This window comes from Ictidomys tridecemlineatus, unplaced genomic scaffold (assembly GCF_052094955.1).
Source record: "Ictidomys tridecemlineatus isolate mIctTri1 unplaced genomic scaffold, mIctTri1.hap1 Scaffold_97, whole genome shotgun sequence".
In the NCBI taxonomy this organism is placed as follows: domain Eukaryota; kingdom Metazoa; phylum Chordata; class Mammalia; order Rodentia; family Sciuridae; genus Ictidomys; species Ictidomys tridecemlineatus.
The window spans coordinates 800,647-822,655 of NW_027526179.1; the positions used below are offsets into that span (position 1 = coordinate 800,647).

General features: G+C 31.8%; 1 pseudogene; it reads right to left on the bottom strand.

Annotated features, from left to right (window-relative positions):
• Positions 1–22,009, bottom strand: part of LOC144374945 (son of sevenless homolog 2-like) — a 40,397-nt pseudogene that overhangs the window by 8,369 nt on the left and 10,019 nt on the right.

Genomic DNA, 22,009 nt, shown 5'->3' on the forward strand with positions numbered 1-22,009 from the left:
AAAACTCAATGCCAAAATAACCTCACAGTTATAAGGCAAAAAACAGACATACCTCAAAAGAAGAAACACAAATGGCCAACAAATATATGAAAAATGTTCAAAATCTCTAGCAACCAGGGAAATGCAAATCAAAACTACACTAAGCTTTCATCTCACTTAATCAGAATGGCAATTATCAAGAATATAGATAATATATGCTGATGAGGATATGGAGAAAAAGGTACACTCATACATTGTTAGTGGGACTGCAAATTAGTATAACCACTTTGGAAAAACCATATGACCCAGCTATATCCCACTCCTCAGTATTTGTTCAAAATAACTAAAATCAGCATACTATAGCGATACAGCCACCACAATGTTTACAGCAGCACAATTCACAATAGCCAAATTATGAAGCCAACCCAGATGCCTGTCAACAGATAAGTGTATCAAGAAAATGTGGCAAACATATATACACAATGGAGTTTTACTCAGCCATAAAGAAGAGTGAAATAATGGCTTTTGCAGGTAAACAGATGAAGATGGAGAAAAGTATGCTAAGTGAAATAAGCCTGACTCAGAAAATCAAGGATCAAATACTTTCTATTATATGTGGAAGCTAGAACAAAATAAGGGAAAGAAGGCTTTGGGGGAGGAAAATAGATATCATAAAGATACAGGGAATAACACATTGGAGTAGAAGTAGGAAAATGAGAAGAAAAAAGGAAAGGAAAGTTAAAGAAACATGAAATGAATTTAACAAAATCATTTTATATACATATGTAAATGTGCCAAAGGGAATTTCTCCTTAATGTATATGTAGAAAATACCAGTTAAATATAGATAAATAAAGGAGTGAAAGGAAGATCAGTAAGGGTCAGAGAAAATTCAGAGGAGAGGAAATCAAATTCCTTGTATGTATGATCTTGTCAAAATGAACCCAAATACTATGTAGAATTATAATGCTTTAATTTTTAAAAAAGGAAAAAAATATACTAAAGCAAGAAAAATGGAAAATTAGGATGCTATCATATTGAAAAAGGTTAAGAGATTGTAGTGGCTATCAGCGTAGTAGCAGTAGAAATGGTAAGAGATAGTTAGATTCTTGATATATATTGAAGGTAATCAAGATTTGTTGATTGGGTCACATTTGAGGTATGAAGAAAGAGAGAAAAGCTACTTCTCATATTTTTGGCCTAAGTAACTGAATTGAGATGAGAAGGCGGTAGGAAAAACAGCTTTGGAGGCTCAGTTTTGGAAAGGTTAAGTTTGGATTCCTATCAGATATCCAAATGAAAATGTGGAACAGGTCATTGAATATATGAGTCTAAATCTAGTTGGAGATATGAACCTGGAAATTATCCCATAAATGATATGTTAATGAATGAGGTAAGTGAGAAACAAAGAAACAAAGAGGTTTCAAGATCAAGTCTTTCCAATGTTAACAGTTTGGAAAGCTGAAGAGGAACTAACATAAGAGACCAAGGAGCTATAAATGAAGTAAAAAATCAAGAGAGGAAGATGAGCAATATAATCTGCATGCACATGATTTTTTTTCCAAAAAATTTGGAGGTATTTTGTATAAACAGGCAGAAAGTCTTTCTTGTTTGCCACCAAATCCCTTGTGCTTAGCTGAGAAGCTGTACAAACTAAGTGTAGGTTGAATACTGCTTATCCAAAATGGTTGGGACAGGAAGTAATAAGGATTTTAGACTTGGAATATTTACATATATCATAAGATATTTGGGGGTTGAGGCCCAAGTTTAAATAAAAAAATTCATTTATGTTTCACATACACTTTATACACATAGCCTGAAGGTAAACACAAAATTCATTTATTTTATTTTCCTTTTCTTTGTTGTTACTAAAGATTGAACCCAAGGGTGCTTAACCACTGAGCCACATCCTCAGCCCTTTTAATTTTTTTAATTTTGAAACAGCTTCTTACTAAGTTGCTGAGGCTGGCCTTGAATTTGCAATCTCCTGCCTTAGCCTCCCAAGCTACTGAGATTACAGGCATGCACCACCATGCCTGGCTTCATTTATGTTTCATCTTTGAGAGCCTGAAGGCAAATAATTTTGTGCATGAAACAAAAATCTGTGTACAATGAAATATCAGAAAGAAAAGGTATACAAGAATTGCCAGCTAATACCAGAGGCTAAGAAAGGCTGTGTGGTTACAAACAGCATTTCTTAACCTACCTTGCAGCTAGGTAAGCCCATGTGACTAAGTTTTGGAATGAGAGCAGAAGTGATGTATGCATGCTTTCATAACAAATGTTCTTGCTCTCCACCTTTCTGCTAGCTGAAAAATGGTAACTATTGGAGCAGTTGTTCAAGATAGAGATCGAAGCCACATCTTGAGAATTCTGAATCACCCTGCTAGCCTGAAAATCCTGTGGAGCAGAAATGTCTACTTGTTCTGGCTTTTTTGAGAAATAAACTTTTACTTCATTTAAATCCTTTTACAACTGTAGTTATACCTTGGCTATTTTTTTAAAAAAAGGAAACAGAAACTGTGGTCACTGAAAGAATAATTTTTGTCTATTTTGTTCACTGCCATATCTCTTGTACATATCAAGCATTCAGAAATATGTACTGAACTGGGCATAGTGGCACATGCCTATAATCCCAGATACTACAGAGTCTGAGGCAGGAGAATCACAATTTTGAGGTTAGTCAAGGCAGCTATCTCAAAATTTAAAAAACCCTATCTTAAAATAAAAAATAAAAAGGTTGTATATGTAGTTCAGTGTCAGAGTATCCCTGAGTTCAACCTTCAGTACTACCAAAAAAAGGAAAAAATTACATTCAATATGTGAATGAATTAATATGGTATTAGCAATTATAAAAGCTAGAAGACAGTAAAGATAATTTAAATTCTATACTCAGGCACACTATTAACAATTAAATGTATAATACACTTCCAGGAACTTAAGAACTTAAACATTTATATACTATAGTATACTTTAACAGGTTACTATGCAAGTATGTGCCCCTACCAAAATGAGGGAACACATAAAGAAAGGAATCTAAGAAACAAAAATTCAATACAGGAGGAAGGTGAAGGGAATTTCTGGATGATAAAGAAACTTCTAAGATGATGGTTGGGTCAGAGGCTAAGACAGCAACCAGTTCAAATTGGAAAATGTCAGGAAGGAGGTTTCCAAGTGGAAGAGGAGAAGGGGTGGAAAGGGGAAGATAAATGAAAACTCTGATAGGTTTTCTAATAGGCTTGATCTTATGAAAATGTGCTATAAAAGGGCATGGGAAGACCAAGCAATGTCTTAAACAAATCCATGCTTTAATGAGTAAATTCTTAACTCCAGGAAATAGAAGTGTATTAAAAAGGAAATACAATAAATACCATTTGATCTAATAGTGAATAATATCACATTGCCCTCAATGTGATAAGTATAGGTAAGGCAGAATATGAAATCCTCATCAGTAAATAGTATGTAAAATTAATGATTCAAAAGAGGAAGCAATATAAAAAATCATTTTAGAAATGAAGTTTCAATGAGGAACAAGAAAAGGGGTGAAGAGACATGGGGTAGGGAGCTTCTGTTAATTTCATTTTAAGTGTTTAACCAGTTTGCATTGGTTGCTGTCTCAGCCTCTGACTCAGACCATTGAAAAGACTGGAATTCCTGCTACTGTCTATAACATATACATTTTACTATGTTAGATGGGAGGTTCTCCAGATTGAGAGAATTATTCCCAAAGCTGCTGTGTTCCTTTTTGGGTTATTTTTGTCTTAAACAAATTGCCACAGAAAGTTAATAACATTTTGATAATAAATGATGAAATAATTTAGAATGATAAAATACTGCTTTTCTTAAAATACTACTTTAACTAAATAAGATATCAAGAAATAAATTATCAAACGCTATCCTGGGAACTTTAAATAAACATTTAATATAGTCATCCCTTGGTATCTGGGACTGATTATAGCATATTTCACAGATACAAACTCCACAGATGCTTAAGTCTCTTACAATGCATAATAATGTTATATAATGCAATTTACTATGATATATTTGCTTTTAACCTACATATATTCTGCAAATTTAAATCCTCTCTACATTATTAGTATTGTTTTGAGGTGGGGTACTAGGGATTGAACCCAGGGTGTCACATATGCTAGGCCAGTGCTTTAGCAGTGCAGGGTTTGTTTTTTTTTTTTTAAATACAAACCCTGGAGGTATTTCTAATTGTCCAGGGTGACACTGAATTTGCAATCCTCCTGCCTCAGCCTCCTGGGTAGCTGGGATTACAGGTGTGTGCCTCCATGCCCAGTTCTAGATTATTTATAATACCTGCTATAGTAGAAATACTATATAAATAGTTACACTGTATTGTTTAGGAAACAATGACAATATAAAAAAAAGTCTATATGTGTTCAGTACAGATGCAAGCACTGTAGGTATAACTACATTTTAAATATGTGGCTGACTGAATCCATGGGTATGGAAACCACATATATAAAGTGCTGACTGTGTATTATTCCTATAGGAAAATGAATTGGAAGGGGTGGGGAAGAAGATAGGCAACTGATATGAAATAATTGTTCATTCTGTGCTAAGAAACAAATTAGGTATTCTAAATAGTTATTTCATTTGGTCCTTAATAAGTTTGGAGATAAAAAATAATTTGTTCAAGGTCACACAGTCCCTTGAACACAGGTCATAAAATAATTTTAAAAAACTATAGGAAAATTTAAATATTACATAACAATAAGCAAATAATTCAATTCATTTATAAAAATTTCTTTCAAGCTGGGAATATAGCTCATCAGTAGAGGGTTTGTCTAGAATGTATAGGGCCTGGGGCTCAATCTCCAGCACAACAGAAATAAAGAAGAAAAGAGGGATAGGGTGAAGGGGAGAGGGGAAGGAGGGAGGGAAAAAAATTTTCTTATTCTTTCCATGTTGCTAAGCCCCCAAATGTTCAAATACAAATTTGGTCAACCAGATTATTATTATTATAGTAATTTCATTAGAATCATACTTACTTGAATGTGGCAAGAGCACTGTAGCAAAGATGCTATTGCTACCTATTGGAAAGAGAAAAATTAATTTGAAAAGATAGGTAACATGTATGGTTTTATTTTTACATGTCAGCATAAAGTAACATGTAATATACATAGCACAAAATTTTATCACCATCTTTTAATGTGTCAGTTTTTTTTAGAAAGATGAAACTAAGTATTCCTTGTACCTAGAATGTTTTTCTCTTTCTTAGTGTAAATGGTTCCCCTTCTATCACAGTCCCTTTCAATTTTCCTCACTGAACTTATGTACTTATTTTTTTATTCACTGCCTGTTGCTCCCTTTCAAGTGGTGGTGAGGTCCCAAAAGTACTAAATAAATCTTTTTGAATGAATAAATCAGAAAACAACATGCATTAACAAATGCATAAGTGTGATAATAACCATTTTCACATTTAGATGCTACTTTTCATACTGATTTGATTACAAAGGATTCTGTAGTTTGTTAATTAAAATGATGAGAATTATCCGAAACAAAAATTCCTTTTTTACCAAATGGTTTGTATCAAATACTTACCACAGGAACTATTGAGATCCATATCTGAAAACACACTATGTTCTGAAGAAGCAGACACTGGTGGAGTAGATGGTGTATTTGGAGAGGTTGGTGCTGACACTGTTGATTCGAGCTCAGTTTCAGCAACCCGACTAAAGCTTATCTTATAAGGTTCTCTTTCTAATTGTGTTGGATGACCTCATAAAGTGCCTGAGGTAGAGCCATGCCATCCTGAATTAGGCCCTATTCCAGGAGATTTTAAGGAGTAGGTTGATTTCCTAGCCTAGGAAAAGTAAACATAATTAGTATCATTTATTTTCATGAGTTACATTATTAGTTAATTAGTTCTCAAGGAACCAGTTAATTAATTCTCAAGGAATAAATTAAAAGAGTGCAACAAAATACCAATCTGCAGGGGCAGTTTGTGGTATTCTAGTAATAACTTCAGGATTTAACTGGATTAATTTAAAAATGAACTTGAATATAAGTAAATCTCTTTCAATAACTGTAGAATGCCTAAAAAATTGTGTCAAAACAACCTTTAGCTCCTAAAACACTTATATCTAAACTTTTTTTCAAATAACTTATATCAATTTAATAAATATTTACTGGTAACATAATTTATGTTTATATTATGTTATGTGCTTCACTTTTTAAAAAGTCCCCTTTTCCCCTTTTCTTATACTAAATGTTCAATCTCTATAACAGTGCTTTCAAAACCCTTTGGTGAAGAGGGCTATCATTGTTCCCTATCCTAAACTCCATCCCAATTTTAAAACTCTGGCAGTGGTAACTTGATGAAAAAACAAAAAAATCAGATTCATAAATTTGAGTTGGAGGCAAATGCTGTGGTAAATGCCTATAATCCCAGCTACTCAGGAGGATGAGGTAGGAGGATTGTCAAGTTTGAGGCCAGCTTGGATATTGTGGTTTGGATATGTGGTATCCCCCAAAAGTTGATGTGTGAGACAATGAGGGAATGTTGAGGGGTGAAATGATAAGATTATGAGACCTATAACATAATCAGTGGATTAATTCACTTCAATGAATTAACTGAGTCATAACTATGGGCAGGTAGGGTATAGCTGAAGAAGTATATCACTGGGAGTTATACCGTTGGGTTTATATTTTGACCCTGGTGAGAAAGAGTGCTTCTGCTGCCTGGTTTCCACATCTTGAGCTGCTTTACCTCTTTCACGCTTTTCTGCTTCTGCCTGATGTTCTATCTCACCTCAGGCCCAAAATTAGGGGTCCACTGACCATGGACTGAACCTCTGAAACCATGAGCCAAAATAAACTTTTTCCTCTTGATGTTGTTCTTGTTGGTCATAGTGATGAAAAAGTGACTAAAACACTGGGCAATGTAAGAGACATCCTGTCTCTAAAATTAAAAAAAAAATTAAAAAGACTGGGGATATAGCTTAGTGGTAGAGCCCTTGCCTTCCATGCATGAGGCCCTGGGATAGATCCCTAGCACCCACTCAAAAAAGTTTGAGTTAAAATCTCAACTGTGCCAAAAACTAGCTGTTCAGTCTTGAAAAAGTTATTTAATCTCTTTGAGCCTCAATTTTTTTTATTTATACAGTAAGGATAATCTCTATCATATACTGATGTGAGAATGAGATACCATGCAACTACCTAGTTTACTGCTTTGCCAAAGGGAGTCTGTTTATAAATGATTTTTACTTTTTTCCAAATCTTGCTTCACTTTCAGTGACTTAGAATTAGTCTTCCATTATTTCTGTTGCCACTGCAAACCTGTGGAATAACTAGAAAGTGTAGAAGCAATTCCTAGTGTGAGAGATGGGTTTCACTGGCAACCACAGACCATGGAGCCCTAATGGCAAGAGCCAATGGTCAAGCAAAAAAAAAAAAAAACCTATATACTACTGCTTACTCTTTTCCCAGTTCTTTTCACTTCCTTTGTTCCATTCAGCTACTGCTAGGCTCTCATATTCTCACACCTGTTTCTCTTATACTAGAAGGGATCAAAAATTGACAGATAAATGGTAGTAGGACAAAGGATACATCAGATTTTATCAAAAAAGCTGATATCTTCCTTTACAGTATACATAATTTTAGAAATAGTACTATAAAATATCTAAAAATAGCTATTTGATTACAATTTAAGGAAATAGGTTGTTAAATATTAAAAATAATATTTTCCAACATTGTCATGGACTTACAAATCGAGGAGGCTGTTTGTAGTTTTGGGGTTCGATTTCTAGTGACTTGTTGAACAAATAATCTGTAAACTCTTTTTCAGATGAGCTTCCATGGGGTTAAGGTTTTCAAAGAACCTCTGGAATTAAAGAAATACTCCTAAGTATATACTTACTCAATTTTTTAGTGAAAATTATTTATTTTATCATTTTTAAAACTAAAAAATTAAGAGATCACAATGTCTGGAAAGGTTACAAAGATTGTTTATTCCAGTCGCTCTACTTTTCAATAAGATTACATAATTTCTCTGGAAGTCATATTCTAGTCAAACATTATGATTATAAGATGAACAGGTTTTAATGGCTCAGTAGTTAACACTTATCCTTTATTAGTCCTACTAATTATAACATAATGATCACGAGTAAGCTAACAAAAGTGTTTAGAACCAAAATTATAGTTTAAAAAACCACAATAGAACTTTGATAATTGGAAAGACATATTCAAAAGCAATCAAGAGAAATTATAATAAACTTTATAACTTACCTGTGTCAAATTCTAGTACAAAAGTATTTTTATCAAAAATATTTTATCTTTATCAAAAAATATTCACCAAATATTTTGCAAGTAAAAATTTAAGCTCCGAAGTAGGAAATTTAATACTTTAGCAAAGTGCACCCCTCAAAAAAAAAAAAAAGGAATCTCACTAATTAGAAACCACCCTGTTTATATTTTACTATATTTTCTGGTGTTTTATTATGTGTGATTATATATACATAAATAAATAAATAGAAACTTTTTCTTTTTTGCAAAATTGGGGTAACACCGTATTTATTTTTAATCTTTTTAAAAGTTTATAGTCAAGTTGTTCCCATGTGGTTTACTTATCTTATAAAGTACAAATTTTAAGTCTATGGAATTTTATCAGACATGTTCCAGAATTCATTTCACTAATCCTTATATAGGCAGTTATCCAGATAAAAGCCTTTTAATTCTTTGCTATAATAATAATTATTAACTCCTGGTGCAAATATTTTTCTACATAATTCTTATGGTTATCTTTGAAAATTCCTTAGATGCAAATTTCTGGATTTAGCTGTATTTCATTTTTGAGTGTTTAGAAGCAAGTAAAAGATATTTATTGGGTTTGGCTTTTGTAAGAGGCAAAATGAACTTGAAAAGTATATCACTCCTCTAACAGAAACAATTATTTTTTATACTCAAGTTAGCTAACTTATATTACACTAGCCAATGGTAATTTAAAAACTTTTAGAAAGCTTTATTTTTAATTTTCTCATCATTTGTTCTAACTTAAAAATACGATTTTGTTTGATTAATGTTGGTTTTGTAAAATGAATAGCTTAGTTTGTATATATTTTAAATGTACTTTGATTCAATCATAAAGAGGCATTCCCCTTCTCCAAAATGCTTTAAATGATGGTAAGAAACCTAGATCAGAACAAAAAAACCTATTGGCATATATGCTACTGAGATACAAATGCTTAAAGTATTATTTCAAGTATACCCAATGACAATGTAAAATTATTTCTGTGGAAAAAATATATTGTGAACTCTAATCTGACTTTAAGAACACATTTTCTTATTAGCCTTCTGAAGATCCACATAGAGAGGGTGGGCTCAATGAAATAGGCAACAAAAATTACTATTTACTTTAAAACAGTTATATGTCTGCATTTTAATTAATGGTATGCTTTAGGTCATTCTTTTTAAGGACTGTAGAGTATTTGAACTGGGAACAAAGAATAGTAACTATCTCATAATTCAGGAAGGTAGAAATGATAGTGGCTATTTTCATTCAATATGCTCAATTTGTAGATTCTTTTAAGAATGTAGCATAATTTTTAACATGAAAAGTTAAATTACAATATGTTCTCAATTTCAAATACATATGATATATTAAGTTCATTTAATATAAACGTGGTATCATAATGCACTCTAATTTAGATGGCATCCCACATTTTTTCCCCTGTTAGGAAAAAAGTACAATCCTAACTTTCTTAGGACAAAAATTTCAATAAAGACAGAAATAGCAACAGGTCACTAGATAGATATATTGGCAGAGTTAAAACTAAAATAATGCTTTCCTATAATGCTCAACTTAAAATGAGACAAAGCCATAGAATACACTAAGCATAATGTTTCTAAGAGGGTTCATCATGTGATTTCCACTACCAAAATATTAGCAAGAATGTATGTTCCCAGTGAATTAAAGTATACCTGTAGGAAAGCCAGAAAATGCACACTTATGATATCACAGTATCAGTATTATACACCATTGTTCAAAATAGAACATCAGTTGATAGAATATTAAAGCCCTTTTGTGCTATGCATATATACCACTCTTCCAAACTCTTCTCCTACTTAAGCATAGTCATCTTCTGAGAAGATAAGTTGTTTAATGTTATACTGGCTCACATAAAATATTTAAAATGGTTATCCATCAATGATGAAATTAGTAGTGGATTTTTACTGCATGGACATCAGAAAAACTTCTTTTGTTCAACTTTGCCATTTGCTTTTTTGGAAGTGTTGCTTGAACCAACTCAACAAAGAAGTGATATTTTCAAGAGAAAGCACTTCGTATAAATAACTGCAGATAGTGTAGGTATAATATTTAACATTGTTAACTACCAATTATTAACTCATTTTATTTACAAAGCAAAATAAACAGCATGATATGTGATTATGGTATTTTGTAGAGATCACCGAGTACTTAACACATTCCCTTTTAAAGACAAGGAAAAAAAAATTTACCCTCATTTCTGGTTCTATTTGTAAACAATAAGGCTGATTCTGATATTGCTGAATTTCTCCAGTAATTTCTGCCACTTTTCTCCTCTTACTGAAATTGTTCAAATCTTTCCCTTTCTTTTTTAAAAAATCATTATTCCCTTCTTCAGTCTTCAGAATATTTGTTAAATATATTCCTAGTGAAAAAAATATTTAAAGAAAATTTATTTTAAAATTGGTCATTTAATCAATCATTTGGGAAAACAATCTTGTAAAACTAAAAGACTTACTAGCAATTCCACTCCATAATGTTGAAAAGACAAGGCTCTGATAGACTTTATGGTTATGATTAATTCTCCATTAATTTTTTTAACATAGAAAAAATTTAAAATAAAAAGAAAATAAAGGCTACTAGTCTAAGAAATAGCAAATTGAGCTTTCCTAAACCGTGTTTATAAAGTCTAAATTATAAGTTTTAAATCGAACCAAAATTTTTAATGCTTGATTTTATTTTATTTTATTTATTTATTTTCACATTACAACACTTTCAAATTTTTATTGAGTATGGTCTTATTACCTCTGTAATAATGCTTGATTTTAAATGTTTATTTTCAATAATCTTTAAGTGATCATCAATATCATAAGCACTGCTGATTAATAAGAGTTCAGACTTAAATTGTTTTCTCAGAGCCCATGATTTAGATTTAATAACCAATTATATTTTAATCTTTCACAATAGAAACTTTAATCTCCTTTTTCGAATAATTACTAATATATTTAAATTAGTAGTTATCAATTGATAATTTTGTTCCTAAGAGTGTATTGGAAATGTCTGGAGACATTTCTGGTTATCATGATGTAGGTGTTACCAGCATATAGTAAACAGGAAACTTGGAGGCTACTAAACATCCTACAAGCACATGACATTTACTCATTTATTTGATTCATATGCCAATAGTGCTGAGGTTGGAAAACCTTGATTTAAATAAATTATACAATTTCAACAGTTTAGTCATACATCACATTATTATATTTATATAAAAATGATCTATAAGGCTAGAATGGAGGGGCTAGGAATATAGCCTAGTGATAAGAACAGGTGCTTAGCATGTGAGATGCCCTGGGTTAAATCCCCAGCATGAATGTGTGTGTGCCCGTGCGCGTGAGCACGCACATACACACACACACACACATACACACACACACACACACACACACACACACAGACTAGAATTAAGCTGAAAAACTGCTGTAACATTATAGTACAATATGCTACTCAAGTGTTTGTGGTGATGCTGTTGTAAACAAACACACTGTTGCTGCCCACCATATTAAAGTATAGCACATAAAACACACCACATATACGACAGTGGTCCCGTAAGATTATAATAGAACTGAAAAATTCTCATTGCCTAGAGATGTAGCTGTCATGATGCCAACATAACACATTTTTCAAACCTCCATAAACATACCTGTCAGAAAAGTATAGCATGTTTGTCTATGAACAGTACTTAATACTTGATAATAGTAATAAATGACTGTTACTGGTTTATGCATTTACTATACTACACTTTTTATCATTACTTTACAACAAAAACGTTTACTACAAAACAGTATTCCATATTATGCCACCAGCAGCCTCACATGTATCATTTATGTTGAATGCATCAAGAGATCACATTCAAAGCAGAGGCACACACCTAAAGTTCCAGCTACTCAGAAGGCTGAAGCAAGAGGATTGCTTGACCCAGGAATTTGAGACCTGCCTGGGATACATAGCAAGACCCCATTGCAAAGCAAAACAAAACAAACAGGCAATGTTGAGTAATTGATTTATACCATCTAGAATTGTGTGAATACACTGTTTGCAGAACAGAATTGCTGCCTACTGATTCATTTCTCAGAATATGTCCTTGTCATTAAGCAATGCATGAATGTATTTAAGAAAAGTTCACTTTATAAAACTTTGCCTAATATATAACAATTCTGAGTTTACTTTTTATTAGTGTATTAAAATTATACATAATAGTGCAATTAGTTGTTACATGTTTGTACATGCACACAATAATATGATTTGTTCAAAGTTGTTCCAATTCTGAGTTTTAACAAATCACTTAAAAGCCTTTAATAAAGAGAAAACGAACACTGTAGATATGACATAAATAGATAAAAACAATAGTTACCACTCTCTGAGTGCCTGTTCTGATAGAATTTGTATTAGGTTGTATAGATAAAATATTTTTAATTCTTACAACTCCATGAGGTAAGTATTATAACTTGCATTTTACAGGAAAATAAATAATAGAGTTTTAAGTTTTATTTATCAATACAGATGAAAATAGACAAGGTAATATAAAATATGAACAACTGACCTCTAAAGACTGGCCTCTTTGGACTATAACACATTTTGCCTCAAAATACAATATCCATCTTTAGTAACTTACCAAAAAAAGGCACACAAGGTGGATTGATTGACTTCAGTTTTACTAGGTATTTTTAAAAGTGATCTTGACTTAATTCCACAGCTTCATCTAAAATTTTCCATTTTCTTTCCTGTAATGCCTTAAAAACATATAAAATGAGCATAATCTCCGTTTATAGTTCTGTATGGATACAGAAATTTAGAAATTATAAAATTTTGCAAACATTTGATATTAAATATTTTAAAAAATTAAAATAAGAGAGGTAATCCTTTGGGCATTTGCCTAAAGTGATTTTTCCTCTTTTTATCTATAATATAAAATCTAAAACCTTAAATTTTTCTAAAACAAATTAGAAGATTAAGCAATCAAAAAATTTCATCCTCAGGACCTTGATATTCATAATTTTGATTAGCCAGAGTTTCAAGTCTTAGATGTAGGAAGCGAGAATCATAATTGTTCAGCATTTAAGTACTTTTCCACTGAAAGGTCTTTTGGGGACAAGGGTGGAGTTTTGGTAAAGAGATGACTACAGGAGGGTAAGAAAGCATTAACAAATTTAGTTAATGTAATAAACATAGGAATTTCTTTTTAAATTTCATTGTTAGATTTTCTTACTAGATGTTAGTTTATAACTTGATAAGAGCAAACATTATACTTGAGAACCATTCAATATATTTCCTTTAAGTTATGAAGAAAGAGTGCACCATAGCTTTTATTCAAATCTATCCAAAAGTCCTAGCTAAAAGGGACAAGAAACAAAATAAATAACTAGGAATTGAAAAGAAAAGGAAAAAAAAGAAAGAAAAATGTCACTATTTACAGAGATTATGACTCTCCGCAAGGAAACTCCAAAACTCTATCTGCAAAGTGTTAATAAGAGAATTTACTAATGTTGCTGTGTCAAAAATCAACTAGATATGAAAATCTTTCATCAATAAGGAAAATAATTTTTTTAAAAAGTCTAACATAAATCTAACAAAAAAAGTATGAAGTCTCTATCAAGAAAACCATAAGACAGTATTAAATGGGTAAATAAATGGAGAGATATACCATGTTCCCAGTTGGGAAGACTCATGACTGTAAATTGGCACTAATTGATTTTACAGATCTAATGCAACTTCTATTACAGTTCCAATTTTCAACTTGGCAATGGTGGCACATGCCTGTAATCCCAACAACACAGGAGGCTGAGACAGAAAGACTGCAAATTCAGCCTCAGTAATTTAGCAAGATCCTCAGCTACAAAGCAAGACCCTGTCTTAAAATAAAAAGGGCTACAAATGTGACTCAGTGGTAAAATGCCCCCTGGTTCAATCCTCAGTACCAATAATAATAATAAAATCCAATTTTTAAAAATGAAGCTTAAAATTATTCTAAAATTTATGTATGAAAATAAAGGGCTAAGACCAAGTCAACCTTGAAAGATTGCTAAAAGATCTGCTATACTTTCTTTTCAAGAATTAGTATACAAGTAGGCTGGGGTTGTAGCCCAGTGGCAGAGCACTTGCCTAGCACATTTGAGGTACTGGGTTTGATCCTCAGCACCACATACATCTACAACTAAAAATAGAAAAAAATATAAAAAGACCAGAAACAGGACTACACATAAGGATACTAAATTTATGACGGCTGATACTATAGGTCAATGGGGAAAAATGAATTAACAATAAATGAATGCAAACAACTGGGTAGCCTTATGGAAAAAAATGTAATAGTAGGGGTTGTGGCTCAGTGGTAGAGTACTTGCCTAGCATATGTGAGGCAGTGGGTTCAATTCTCAGCACTGCATACAAATAAATAAAATAAAGGTCCATTTACAACTAAAATTTTTTTTAAAAAAAATGAAATAATATTCCAACCTCACCCCATATTCAAAACTCATTTCCACCTAGAGTAAGAATTTAATGAGAAAGATAAAACATTAGGATAATGGGGGGCAATTAAAGCGGAGAACAAAAGCATAAATAACAAAGAAAAAAATAAGTAAATTTGACTACATTAAGAATTCTTGTTCATCAAAACACACCACAAAAAAGATGAAAAGGGGAGATTTTATCTGGGAAAAGATAAATGATGATATTTTAGAATCCAGAATATAAGAGCATTTGTATATAACCATTTAAAGTTAAAAATTTTCCACAAGAAGAACGAAGAACCAAATAGAGGTTCAAACTCATTAAAAATCAGGAAAATATAAAACAAAACCACAATAATGGAAAAGATAAAGGCCTGAAAATATCAAGTATTGATGAGAATATAAAATAACTGGATTTCATACATTTCTGATGGGAGTGTGAATTGGTACAATTACTTGAGAGAACAACTTGGCATTATCTAGTAAAGTTGAAGACATCTATATCCTAAATTCTACTTTTAGAGTAATATATTTGGGTATATCAGGATATATATAAAGAATGTTAACAGCTATATTGTTCATAACAATTCCAAATGATTATTAACTAATTAAAAAATGATTAAATTTTGGTAAACTGATTTCTATAATTATGATATAGTTATGAAAAAGAATGAATTATAGCTATAAACAACATGGATCAATCTTAGGAATACAGTGCTAAGAGTCATTGAAGAATTATAAAATTAAGAAACATGCAAAATAAAACAATATAGGTTAGATAAAAGCAAGAGAATTAAAAGCCTAAGATTCATTACAGTGAAAGAATGGAGGGGCTCTTAAACTGAATGCTAGGTACACAGATATTTTTATTCTTTATACCTTATATATAATTATAGAAATACTGTCAGGCTGGGGATGTGGCTCAAGCAGTAGAGTGCTCGCCTGGCATGCGTGCGACCCGGGTTCGATCCTCAGCACCACATACCAACAAAAGATGTTGTGTCCACCGAGAACTAAAAAATAAAATGAATAAATATTAAAAATTCTCTCTCTCTCTCTCTCTCTCTCTCTCTCTCTCAAAAAAAAAGAAAAAAAGAAATACTGTTGTCCAATAGTTTTTAAAATGAATGCTTAGCCTGTAAAATGAATAAAGTGCCTCAGAGTTTTTCAATATCTGAGTTGAAATAATTAATCTGAACAGATAGTTAATTTCTTTAATATATAAAATTCATAAGTAAATAAAATGCGAATACCCAAATAGAAAAATTCAAACATAAAAATATTTTTTCTTCTTCTCCCTCCAATCACAACCCACTAAAAGAATTAATGAAGAAAGACATATTTTTCCACACTATTCTTAATATTCATGCAACTCCAGTTAGAGGTTTAGGGTTTGTTCTGTTTTGTTGTACTAATATGGAATCACACTATAGTCATTCAGAACTTCCTTATGATTTTTTCCCCACAAATATCACATATATTCTTGCAAGATAATGTACAAAAATGACATCATTTTTTTCTATAGAACAATATTCCATGTAATAGGTATAAGATAATGTATTTAATCATTCTTCTGCTGATGGAAAGAAGAATATTTCTAGTTTTCTGCTACTAAAATAATGCTAAAATAACTATATCTTCATACATATAACTTTATACTGTGGTGCTTTTATTTCTTTAGGATTTTATTTATTTAATATTCTGGGTCTGAGAGTATGTGTACTTTAAATTTTAACATACATTGCTGGGTTGCTTTCCACAAAGGTTTTACAAATTTATATTCCCAAAGGCAATATTAATATAGTTGAGTTTTTACCTTGTTAGCTTTCACTTAGAAAAAGTCTTTCGTAGTAAAAACACAGGAAGACCCCATAAATTTGGATTGATTTATGAGTCTATATATCAAAGCAGTATAAAAATGTTTAAATTAAAAAGCAGTCAAAATAAAGAGACACTGAAAAGATATAGTTTGACTGTCTTCATATCTTTAATATATTAAAAAGTCCATAAGTAAAAATGCAAACATCCAAAAAATGAAAGAAGACATGAATTAAATAAATCATAAAGAAAAATAAAAGTGACAAATAATTACATTTTAAAATATCCAATATCACTAGTAGCCAATAAATGCATTTGAAAATAGCTAACATATCACCACTTTTTAAAAACACAAGTTTAAAATGAGAATTTTTATTTTTGGCTGATAAAGTCTTTAAAGTTTTCAATACAGTAATACCCAGAACCATTTATCATATTTTTTGCTAGAAAACACTTGGCAAAAGTACCATCCTTAGAAACTTCTAAGGAAATAATCATATTCTTTTTTTTAAAGAAGAGAGAGAGAGAGAGAGAGAGAGAGAGAGAGAGAGAGAGAGAGAGAGAGTGTGTTTTTTAATATTATTTTTTTTTTTAGTTTTCGGTGGACACAACATCTTTTTTTTATTTTTATGTGGTGCTGAGGATCGAATCCAATGTCCTGCGCATGCCAGGCGATTGCGCTACCACTTGAGCCATATCCCCAGCCCCAGGAAATAATCATATTCTTAAAAATACATCTACATATGGGTGGTCCATGATAAATTATTTGTCACAACAATAAAATCCAAAATAACTTAATTGTTCCACAACAGAATGATGGAATAAGTTATGGTTTATGTGTGAGACAGAAAACTATGTAGGCATTAACAATCTTGTTTTTGACAACAAACTAAAAAAAAGTGTTAAAGAGAAAAATATGTAGGCTACAAAAATCTACTTACAATATAATCTCAATTTTGTTATTAAAAGACATAAAATCTTTCTATACACTAAACACATTATTTTATAATTTAAAAGATAAAATTTTAGAAAGGGTTCTTTCCATATTATTTTTTTGACTATATCTAAAGGTGACACTTCTCAGAGGAAGATACACAATCTATCAACAAACATGAAAAAACGTTCAACATCTCTAATAATCAGAGAAATGCAAATTAAAACAACTCTAGGATTTCATTTCACTCTAATCAGAAGAGTAGTTATCAAGAAAACATGCAAAAATTAGTGTTGGCGAGGATGTAGAGGAAAAGGCACATTCATACATTGCTGGTAGGACTGCAATTGGTACAGCCAATCTGGAAAACAGTATGGAGATTCCTCAGTAAACTTAGAATGGAATCACCATTTTGACACAGCTATCCCACTCCTCGGTCTATTCCCAAAGGACTTAAAAACAGCATAGTATTGGGACAAAGCCACATCAATGTTTATAGCACCACAATTCACAACAGCTAAACTGTAGAACCAAACTAGATGCCCTTCAATAGATGAATGGATCAAGAAACTGTGGTATATATACACAATGGAATATTACTCAGCAGTAAAAGAGAATAAAATTATGGCATTTGCAGGTAAATGCATGGAGTTAGAGAATACATGCTAATCGAAGTAAGCCAATCCCCAAAACCAAAGGTCGATTGTTTACTTTGATAAGTGGACACTAATCCATAATGGGGACAGGGGGATGGGTTGAGTGGAGGAAGTTTGGATTGGCCAAAGGGGAAGGGGCATGGGAATAGAAAAGATGGTAGAATGAGATGATCATCATTACCCTAGGTACATGTATGATTGCACGAATGGTGTGATCCTACTCTGTGTACAACCAGAAATGAAAAATTGTGCTACATTTGTGTACAATAAATCAAAGAACATTCTGCTGTCATGTATAATTGATTAGAACAAATAAATTTTTTAAAAAAGTTATTTGTGTGATTATATTTAATATCATTTGTCATTTATGGGAGACTATCAAAGTGCCATTGAAGAAATTCATGTGAAACTTTATTATATTTAGGTTAAGCACATTAAAAAGAGGTACAGGTCCTATATTCTTTGACAAATCCTAAACTTACTAGTATATATTGATATATTTTTAAAAATATCTTTAAATTTCTATATTTAAGTGGAAAATATGGATTCATTCAAAGATAAATTCAAGCCAGGAATGGTTGTAATCCTAGGTACTTGGGAGGGTGAGGCAGGAGAATCAGAAGTTTGAGGCGAGCCTCAGCAACTTAATGAGGCTGTAAGCAACTTAATGAGACCCTGTCTCAAAATAAAAAATAAAAAGGGCTGGGGGTGTTGTTCAGTAGTTGAGTGCCCCTAAGTTCAATCCCTGGTACCAAAAAGACAGGCAGTAGGAGCAATCTCTTTGATATTAATTTTATCTTTCCCCAAAAGGATAAAATATTTAAGCCTAAAACTTACCTCAAAGGTATGGTCTAGTCTGTACACTGACACTGAATTTACTGCACTGACTATCTCCAGTACACCACTGAAATTATTCAAGTCTTGAAAAACTTGCAGAATTTCTATAATTCTACTTAGTACTGCCACCCGTTCTTCAAAATTTTCTGCTTCCACAATGCATCTAATAACAACAACAAAAAATCCATGGCTTAGAAAAGTTTCTCCACCTAACTTAAGAAATAAGAAACTTCTTTAGAGCCAGAATTCAAGCTTAAATAGGACTTATTATGATGATGATTAAGAAGCAATAATAAAGAATAAACAAAACTTACTTTTCAAACCACAGGGTGAGGTTTCTGGTATGGCGAATCATTTTTAATAAATTTGGAGAATTTATCTCTTTATCTTCTTTGGTCCACACACTCCCTACAAGTTCAGAAGGCTGGACTTTCCTAGAAATAAATTTAAAAAAATCAGTACAACCTAATCTATCTATAAAGGATTAGTATCAAGATTATTTAAAGATCTGCTAAACTTAATTTAAAAACAGATAATGACAAACATGAAAAAATATTTTCTCTAAGGAAAAAAACTGCAATAAAATTCCATTTTATTATTGCCAAAGCCACAAAACCTTAATAATATCAAATTGGTAAGAAATGATAAAATAATCTCCAACTCCAATGTGCAAGTAAAAATTGATACAATCACTTTGTAAAACAATTCAGCAGGATCTTCCATTACTAAAGATATACATACTAGCTGACCCAACAATTCTATTGCTAAGTACATTCCTATGTAAACTCTTACAGAAAGTTACAAGAACTCATTCACAAGACTGTTCACTGAAGCACTATTTACAGAAGGTAAAACGCCAAACAATCTACCAGTTCACAAAAAAGAGACTGAATAAACTGTGGAATACTCATAGAATGGCTAAAATAAGTGAACTAGAACTATATTCATGGACTTTAACAGATATCAAAAAGAATATAAGTAAAAACATGATGCAGAATAAGTATGTTTAAAATGTACAAGCCAATACTATATATTATTTAGGAAAATGTGTGTGCGTATATATAGAGAGACAAACAGAGTAAGCATCAAATTCTGGGTAGTTGTTATTTTTTTTTTATTGTTGGTTGGTAGTTGTTATTTCTTGCGGGGAAAGGAGAGCAATGAATTAGGGAGAATTATAGAATTTCAATTTCATTTGTAATGTTTTTGTTATACATGAGCACTCATTACATGGCTGCTTATCATTAGGATAACTTCTCTAGATATTTATATTTCAAATGAGGGCTCCTGGATACAGAAAAGATTTTAATGGAATGATAGTGGCAGGGGCTTACTGTTGAATAGTTGTTACTATTGTAGTGCATTAGTCTTCCTACCATTCCTCTTGTGAAGGATTGCTCATCCTTAATCTAGGTCTATATAGCAACATGTTAGAAGACTTACCTACAGGACATACTGTGATTAAAACTGCTATGAGCTTCCCTCCAAACCCAGGAAAATAGATGAGATTTTTTAAGCTGTCATGAAATGTAGCAAAATGTTTAAAAAATAGGTAAGAGGTATGCTCAAGGTTTTTGAAAATAGACCAAGAAATAACAATTACCTACCTGTAGAGATAAGATTCCAAAAGTGTTAGCTGACGAGCAATTTCTATTGGGTGAAGTGTCATAAGATCAAATGTTTCAAACTGCCCTGGTTTACTGATATGCCATTCAATTGGTGGAGGTGGACTTTCAAAGGTAATATTATGGCTTATTCCATTTGCCTGAGCTTGCTTCTTCCTCTTGATGATCTTAGCAATTGACCCTACCCATTTCTTCATAGCTTTCCCTAGAAAAAACACAAAATTTGAATGTCTTTTACTTGACAGACATAACTGTAGATCTTCATATAATTTTTAACGTTCACTCAACTTCAACAATTATCAACTCATGGCAAATTTTTGCTTCATCTAACCCAAATCATGCCATTTCTTCACTCTGTTGTTTGTTTTTTTTTGGTACTAAGAACTGAACCCATGGATGTTTTCTCACTGCACTACATCTCCAGTCCTTTTTTGTTTTTCATTTTCAGACAGGGTCTTGCTAAGTTGTTGAGGATCTCACTAAATTGTTAAGGCTAGTCTTGAACTTGTGATTCTCCTGTCTCAGTCTCCTGAGTTGCTGGTATTATAGGCATACACCATTATACCCAGCTCTAGTTATTCTTTAAACAAATTCAAAAATCATATCATTTTGTCTATATTTAAGTCTTTTTAAAATAACCATTAGGTCATTATGACATATAAAAAATGAATAATTTTTTTCTTTTTTAAATTTTGTTTTTAGTTATACATAACAGAATATATTTTGACATACTAGATGGAATATAACTTCCCATTCTTGTGGTTGTACATGAGGTGGAGTTACACTGGTCATGTATTCATTCATATATGAACATAAGAAAGTTATGTCTGATTCATTCAACTTTGTTTCCTATTCCCATCTCCACTCCCTCTCCTTCATTCCCCTTTATCTAATCAAATGAACTTTTATTCTCCATCCCTGTTATTGTGTGTTGGCATCCACATATAAGAGAGAACATTTGGCCTTTGATTTTTTGGCTTATTTCACTTAGCATAATGATCTCCAGTTCCATCCATTTACTGGCAAATGCCATACTTTCATTCTTCTTTATGGCTGAGTAATACTCCATTGTGTATATACACCACATTTTCTTTATCCATTCATCTTTTGAAGGGCACCTAGGTCGGTTCCATAGCTTAGCTATTTTGAATTGAGCTGCTAAATTTCTTTGTCAAAAAGTGAGATCTTAAAATCTTCAAATACTTGGTTAATATTCAAATTTCTATCTCTTAAATATTTTTCTTATAGTTAATTTGTTTTAAAAGGACATAAATAACATTTACTTAATTATATTTAGTCCATATGTCCTAAGTTTCCTTAGGACTACAGGTTCTCCCTTTATGTCTCATTTTTGCTTGCAATTTATTTGTTGAAGAAATGTAATTGCTTGTATTGTGGTGATTCTCAAGTCTGTCTTGCCAA